General features: G+C 45.8%; 1 pseudogene; it reads right to left on the bottom strand.

Moving 5' to 3' along the window:
* Positions 1-4,822: 4,822 nt before the first annotated feature.
* On the bottom strand, positions 4,823-4,940 carry LOC126413409 (5S ribosomal RNA; annotated as a pseudogene).
* Between the last annotated feature and the right edge of the window lie 3,651 nt (positions 4,941-8,591).

Below are 8,591 nucleotides of genomic sequence, written 5' to 3'. Positions count from 1 at the left end.
ACTCCTCCGACGCATCGACGACTCCGCGATCAGAACGGACGCTAGTTTTCCCAGGCGTTGTCTTTCTCCCTTCACAGAAAACGTCGGCAGCGCGCTGGGTTGGAGGACATGCATCGCACTACGTGCCTCGCGGACCGTGATGTCGGACATGCACTATTGACATTATCTACTGGAAAAACACAAATCATCCGACGTCCCTCTAAATACAAAACGAACTTTACGAAATATCTAGGCAGCATGTTTCATGACCCTCCGAAGTGGTGGGGAGTTTCAGGTTTACGTAGTTTCGCGGGATAGGATATTACTCCCAGAGAAGTGACGAGGATATCACTTCGGCCCTATATTTCTTTCCTTCCTTTTTCATAAGTGATTCTTTTCCTGGAACATGAAAATTAAATTAAAAAATGTCGGTAGAGCATTTTTCCGCGAAAGGCAAAGGTTCCGAGTTCGAGTCTCGGTCTGGCACACAGTTTTAATCTGCCAGAAAGTGTCGTATCTTTAAGGTGTTTCCAGATTTATTGTCGCCATTGTACCTGGTTCAGAGTTGATATCGCATCATGATATGGTCTCGACTTTTCCAAAATTGAAGAGGGAAGGGGCCTCACGTTTTTTTTTTTTTTTTTTTTATGAGTTACGTTTTAATGTCCTCCTCATTGTTTCCCAGTAGGTCGAAGTCGCTATGACGCAGGATCAGGCTTCCCCCCGTTGGACACTATGTGGGGATTATTGACATACTTCTCCAAGAGCCGAATCGTGTACACAGTTTTGGATCCTAATTTACTATTTAGATATCAGGGTATTCAGTGAACTTTATAGACCCTCCTCGTATACGACACAGCCTGTCTGCTTTACGTCACATAGAGCATCTAAAGGCTGTGTGAAAAGGCGATACCGGTCATATCGTAAAACTCTTTTCTAAATCTGTAACGGTGAATGCACGGGCCCACCACCCAGGGAGTGTTTATTATGCGTTAAATTCGTTACCACTGGACAGGAAGTGAAAGCAGAAACTATTACAACTAACTCAAGAATTCATGCGGACAGAATCCCCATAGATGACTGCACACTACAGTAGGGGACACCGGTGCGCGTTTACGCAGAGCGCTTTTGCAGTGTAGAGTGCTGCCTAAAATGAAAGACTGAGGGCTCTCTCAAACTTCTCGGCACCAGCTGACTGAACGTCTAAGCTCGAAGAACATATTTGTCTTCTTGTGGAAGGTGAGTAAGTTTCGTTACTCAGATGTCGAAGCTTCTAGAGAGCATAAAACATAAATGTATGTCCGTTTACACGAGATTGTTCGGCGTTACAAGGCACATTTGTATAATTTAAAAGCCGAAAGTAGCTACTGTAGTCTCTAAACAAATTCAAAAATGGCGTTGTGGCACGTTTACGTAGTGTTGGAGCACTTTCGCGGAATATCTTGCACTACATCCAAATTGACAGCCCAGTCAACGAAACCTTAAGACAACAGCAGTTGGAAACCCAATCTAAAAATACGAAGATACAGGAGAATAAAAGGTAGAGACTGTTACGAAGCTATTATATCTAATCAATCGCAGTCACAAAGAATTAATTCTATGAGAGCGAGGACTGATAAGGGCAAGAAATTGCAAAAAAGAAGGTCAAGGGAATTTGTGGACAAGTGTACTTCTGTTGTCATCATTAGTACATTGCCAAAAGACAGGTTTTCCAATGAAACTCTCCGTGATCTCCTGTCTTCTGTCATTTTCTTCAGGTCTGAGTAATTTCCGCATCCCTTCGTGTCTTCTGTGATCTTGTATATGCTGCTTCTTCTCAGTCTCCTCCCACAGGCTAGACCTTGCAAAGCTTCTGTTAGCAGGCATTTCCGTGACAACGAATATCCTATCCAGTTCTTCTTCTTTACTCTTATAAAGTGCAAGTCTGATCAAGAGATTGAAAACTGCCTTTGTATTTACTGCCTGAAACGATACAACCAATCAGAAAGAATTCAAGAATGGGTGCAGTCCCTTAGATGTAAAATTTGGACTCGCTAAAATTGTGCCACAGAAATCATATAATTTTTTGTGTGTATAAATTGCAAGTCGGACAGTAACGATCAGCAGGCTAAGTTATAAATGTGTGTGAAATCTTATGGGACTTAACTGCTAAGGTCATCAGTCCCTAAGCTTAGACACTACTTAACCTAAATTATCCTAAGGACAAACACACACATCCATGCCCGAGGGAGGACTTGAACCTCCTCTGGGACCAGCCGCACAGTCCATGACTGCAGCGCCCTAGACCGCTCGTTAATCCTGCGCGCCGCCAAGTTATAAATAGACTATACTATGCTAACAAGTGGAAGTTCACCAAAAAGTTTGCTTACTGCCAGTAAAATGATTGTGTTTCGCTATGTTAATCTGTAAGGAAAACTATAATTTTGTTTACTGCCAACAAATCATATGTTGAAAAGTTTAGTAATATATCTTTTTTTTACTCAGTAGTTTTTTTTTTCATAGCATGCGTAAACGTGCCCCCATAGGTGCTTAAATCTGCCCTGTACCTGGGCCATGTTTAGGCACACGACTTGAGGCTATATAAAGCTATTTTGCTCTCTTAAATATAATGTTGAGTTAGAAGCATATCTACCCAGTCATACATTAATAACCATGTTATAATACTAAACAATTTTAAACACGATAAACCTAACAAAAAAAATTAACAAAATTCCGAAAAGAAATCCGTGTAAATGTGTCCCGGGCTGCCCTACACTGTTTGACACGAAGTAATCAACTCTCGACGTGGCTTCACGGCTTGTACCATCAGAGGCCGCTTCCCCCAGAACGTGCGCTGCTCACTCTTCGGTTTACAGACGGTCTATACTTTCAACAGCGACGCAAGTGAACACCCGCGAACGGGGTCCGGTTTGTGTCGGTCGCCAGGGGGGCGAACCGATGGGGAACCGCGGTCCTGGGTTCGACTCGTGCTGATTGCGCGCATTACTTGCGGCTGCGACCGCACAATTACCGGCTGCCCAGCGTCCGTGCAGCCAACATAAAAAAGCGGCCCAAATTTACCGCTCGTAACGGCAGTCTGGACGCCCCGGGGCGACGGCCCAAATTAGATTGGCGCTTTTGTGACGGCACGCCGTTCCGCTGGCCGCCTCAATTACACCCGCGGCCGGGCAGGCAAAATTCGGGGATGCCCCGCTGCCGCTGCCGCTGTGCCACCAATTTGCGGAGAATTTCAATATCTGACGTCCGACCCGGCCGATCGGCACTGTTATGAGCGGCTAGAGCGGACGGATGTTATTAACTTAGCAGTGCGGCGTTCTTGAATCTTCACTTCGTTATCTATATTGTGCACGGCATGTTGGCAAAAGACTCAGGATTTGTCAAATTTTCGATCACTGTTAATCACTGCATACCGCTGCTAGACACTTCCTTGTCGTAATGTCCATTCACGACGCATGTCAAAACGGTCTCGTATGCAGGTGAATAGCAATTTTTTGAGCATATATAACGAATACGAACACACACACACACACACACACACACACACACACACACACACACACACTTAGGGATGCAGGTGAATAGCAATCAGTTGAGCATAACCAATGCGAACACACACACACACACACACACACACACACACACACACACACACTTAGCACTTAGGGGTGCAGTTACCACCGTGCAGAAGACAACAGGTAGCAAATTTTTGATGTGTTTGCGGGAAAACTGTTTGATGCTGAGAAAAAAAAACCAACACATTGTATATAGGTTGTTGTTGTTGTTGTTGTGGTCTTCAGTCCTGAGACTGGTTTGATGCAGCTCTCCATGCTACTCTATCCTGTGCAAGCTTTTTCATCTCCCAGTACCTACTGCAACCTACATCCTTCTGAATCTGCTTAGTGTATTCATCTCTTGGTCTCCCTCTACGATTCTTACCCTCCACGCTCCCCTCCAATACTAAATTGGTGATCCCTTGATGCCTCAGAACATGTCCTACCAACCGATCCCTTCTTCTGGTCAAGTTGTGCCACAAACTTCTCTTCTCCCCAATCCTATTCAATACTTCCTCATTAGTTATGTGATCTACCCATCTAATCTTCAGCATTCTTCTGTAGCACCACATTTCGAAAGCTTCTATTCTCTTCTTGTCCAAACTATTTATCGTCCATGTTTCACTTCCATACATGGCTACACTCCATACGAATACTTTCAGAAATGACTTCCTGACACTTAGATCAATACTGGATGTTAACAAATTTCTCTTCTTCAGAAACGCTTTCCTTGCCATTGCCAGCCTACATTTTATATCCTCTCTACTTCGACCATCATCAGTTATTTTGCTCCCCAAATAGCAAAACTCCTTTACTACTTTAAGTGCCTCATTTCCTAATCTAATTCCCTCAGCATCACCCGACTTAATTAGACTACATTCCATTATCCTTGTTTTGCTTTTGTTGATGTTCATCTTATATCCTCCTTTCAAGACACTGTCCATTCCATTCAACTGCTCTTCCAAGTTGTATATAGGTACCAAATATAAAAAAAAATCTGCACTTATACCTGTTAAAACTATATACCGGGTGATCAAAAAGTCAGTATAAATTTGAAAACTGAATAAATCACGGAATAATGTAGATAAAAAGCACTCCGTCGTCAGGCCACAAGTGGTCCATCGGGACCATCCGACCGCCGTGTCATCCTCATTGAGGATGCGGATAGGAGGGGCGTGTGGTCAGCACACCGCTCTCCCGGTCGTTACGATGGTTTTCTTTGACCGGAGCCGCTACTATTCGGTCGAGTAGCTCCTCAATTGGCATCACCAGGCCGAATGCACCCCGAAAAACGGCAACAGCACATGGCGGCCCGGATGGTCACCCATCCAAGTGCCGGCCACGCCCTACAGCGCTTAACTTCGGTGATCTGACGAGAACCGGTGTATCCACTGCGGCAAGGCCGTTGCCGAATAATGTAGAGAGAGAGGTACAAATTGACATACGTGCTTGGAATGACATGGGGTTTTATTGGAACCAATTAAATACAAAAGTATACAAAATGTCCGACAGGTGGTGCTTCATCTGATCAGAATAGCAATAATTAGCATAACAAAGTGAGACAAAGCAAAGATGATGTTCTTTACAGGAAATGCTCAATATGTCCACCACCATTCCTCAACAATAGCTGTAGTCGAGGAATAATGTTATGAACAGCACTGTAAAGTATGTCCGGAGTTATGGCGAGGCATTGGCGTCGGATGTTGTCTTTCAGCATCCCTAGAGATGTCGGTCGATCACGATACACTTGCGACTTCAGGTAACCTCACAGCCAATAGTCGCACGGACTGAGGTCTGGGGACCTGGGAGACCAAGCATGACGAAAGCGGCGGCTGAGCACACGATCATCACCAAACGACGCGCGTCTAGCAATATGGAGTGGAGCACCATCCTGCATAAACATCGTACGTTCCAGCAGGTGTTTATTAGCCAGGCTGAGGATGATGGGATTCTGTAACATATCGGCGTACCTCTCACCCGTCACGGTAGCAGTTACAAAACCAGAATCACTCATTTCCTCGAAGAAAAAAGGCCCGATAACAGCAGATGTGGTAAATCCAACCCATACCGTGACTTTCTCGTCGTGCAATGGAGTTTCCAGGACAGTTCTAGAATTTTCGGTAGCCCATATTCTGCAGTTGTGGGCGTTGACGGACCCTCGGAGCGTGAAATGAGCTTTGTCGGTCCACAACACGTTACTCAACCAATCGTCATCTTCCGCCATCTTTTGAAACGCGCACACCGCAAATGGCCTCCGCTTCACTAAATCGCCAGGTAACAGTTCATGATGCCGATGGATTTTGTACGGATAGCATCGGAGGGTACGCCCAGGTGCCAACCAAACAGTAGTGTATGGAATACCGGTGCGACGTACGACAGCACGAGCGCTGACTTCCCCGTGCATAGACGAACCCGTTACAGTCTCCGTTTCTTCCTGAACTGTCTCGGCAGCATTACGTCTTGTGGTCGGGCGGCCACTACGGGGTCTATCGTCTAAACAACCCGTGGCTTCGAACTTCGAAATCATTCCCGCCACAGCTGCATTTGTCAACGGACCTTTACCCGTTCGAATCCCCTTCCTATGGCGATAGGATCGCAACGCTAAACTAGCACATTCTCCATTCTGATAATACAGCTTCATTAAAAGCGCCTTTTCTGGTAACGTCAACTTGCTGCGACTGCTGGCGCATCTGATTCTCTCTCTCATTACAGCTCCTTTTATACACGATTGTCATGCGCAGTCACTGACGTTTTGCAGTCCAGTGCCATCTGTCGGACATTTTGTGAACTTTGTTTTTTTCTGGTTCTAATAAAACCTCATATCATTCCAAGCATGTGTGTCAATTATTACCTCTCTATCTTCATTATTCCGTGGTTTATTTTCAAAATTTATATTGTTTTTTGATCACCCGGTATATGAGCCAGAACATTATGACCACCTACCTAATAGCCGGTATGTTCAACTTTGGCATGGATAACAGTGGCGACGCGTCGTGGCAGGGAAGCAATGAGGCCTTGGTAGGTCACTGGAGGGAGTTGGCACCACATCTGTACATACAGGTTACCTAATTCCTGTAAATTCCGGGTAGGGGGCCTATGAGTTCTGACGCCACGTTCAATCACATCCCAGATGCGATCGACCGGGGTCGAGAAGGTGGACCAGCACATCAATTGGAACTCGCCACTGTTTTTCTCCTACTGGCAATGTGGCATGGCGCATTATGTTACTGAAAAATGCCACTGCCTTCGGGAAATATGATCGTCATGGAAGGGGTGTACATGGTATGCGACCAGTGTATGCTACTGCTTGGCCATCGTCGTGCCTTGCACGAGCTCCAATGGACCCATGGATACCCACGAAAGTTAAGTTTTTGTATGTCCGTCCTTGAGACTGGAAGTCTGGGGGACTAAGGCCGTTCACTATTGTAGGAAAATGGAACACCTACAGCCTTCCTTATTATATCATTTGTTGCGTACCTACCAGTTTTGGCGCTTCAGTGCACCATCTTCAGACCTAAGTTGATGCTGAATGGGTTACCAACATCCGTATACACGATACATCAGTGGCCAACATAACTAGTTTACTCATACTATCTGTAACTGTGATGTCATTTCTCCGCGTAAATGTTCCTCCGAGCATAATGGAGCTGCCGCCAGTTTGTCTCCGTCCCGCAGAACAGGTGTCAAGGAGCTGTTCCCCTGAGTGATGACGGATTCTTGCCCTCCCATCGGCATGATTCATCAGACCATGCAACGCTCTGCGATTGCATCAACGGCCAGTGTCGATGGTCACGCGCGCATTTCAGCGCTAGCTCCCATGTCGTGGTGTTAACATTGGTACATCGTTACGGGTGTTCGGTGCACTGTGTGTTCAGACGCACTTGTACTCCTCGCAGCATTAAAGTCTGATGTTAGTTCCGCCACAGTTGGCCATCTGCCCTGTATTACCAGTCTGCCCAGCCTACGACGTCCGACGTATGTAATGAGGAGCGGTCGCCCAGTCCAACGATGTCTGGAGATGTTTTCATCAAGATTTTGCCACGTGTTGAAGAAACACATCAGAGCACTTCTCGAACACCCGACAAGTCGTGCTGTTTTCGAAATGTTCGTGACGAGTCTCTGGGCCATCACAATGGGCCCTCCGTCGACTCAGATAGATCGCACGCCTTCCCCATTCTACACGCGGACAGCACGCTCACTGATACTACATACACCGTGCGTGTGTCTGATTATCAGTCATTCCTCGGCAGGTGACGCTGCTGTCGCCTGGACTGGTTTATACAGGGTGAGTCATCTAACATTACCGCTGGATATATTTCGTAAACCACATCAAACACTGACGAACCGATTCCACAGACCGAACGTGAGAAGAGGGGCTAGTGTAATTGGTTAATACAAACCATACAAAAATGCACGGAAGTATGTTTTTTAACACAAACCTACGTTTTTTTTTAAATGGAACCCCGTTAGTTTTGTCAGCACATCTGAACATATAAACAAACACGTAATCAGTGCCGTTTGTTGCATTGTAAAATGTTAATTTCATCCGGAGATATTGTAACCTAAAGTTGACGCTTGAGTACCACTCCTCCGCTGTTCGATCGTGTGTATCGGGGAGCACCGAATTACGTAGGGATCCAAAGGGGACGGTGATGGACGTTAGGTACAGAATGGTCTGGAACAGCACATTACGTCCACATGCTAACACCTTTTTATTGGTCTTTTTCACTGACACACATGTAAATTACCATGAGGGGTGAGGTACACGTACACTCGTGGTTTCCGTTCTCAATTACGGAGTGGAATAGAGTGTGTCCCTACATATCAGGCCAATAGATGTTCAATGTGGTGACCATCATTTGCTGCACACAATTGCAATCTCTGGGGTAATGAATGTCGTACACGCCGCAGTACATCTGGTGTAATGTCGCCGCAGGCTGCCACAATACGTTGTTTCATATCCTCTGGGGTTGTAGGCACATCACGGTACACATTCTCCTTTAACGTACCCCACAGAGAGAAGTCCAGGGGTGTAAGATCAGGAGAAAGGGCTGGCCAATT

This window comes from Schistocerca serialis, chromosome 7 (assembly GCF_023864345.2).
Source record: "Schistocerca serialis cubense isolate TAMUIC-IGC-003099 chromosome 7, iqSchSeri2.2, whole genome shotgun sequence".
Lineage (NCBI taxonomy): Eukaryota > Metazoa > Arthropoda > Insecta > Orthoptera > Acrididae > Schistocerca > Schistocerca serialis.
The sequence above is the reverse complement of the archived record's forward strand: the minus strand, read 5'-3'. Positions and strand labels throughout refer to the sequence as shown.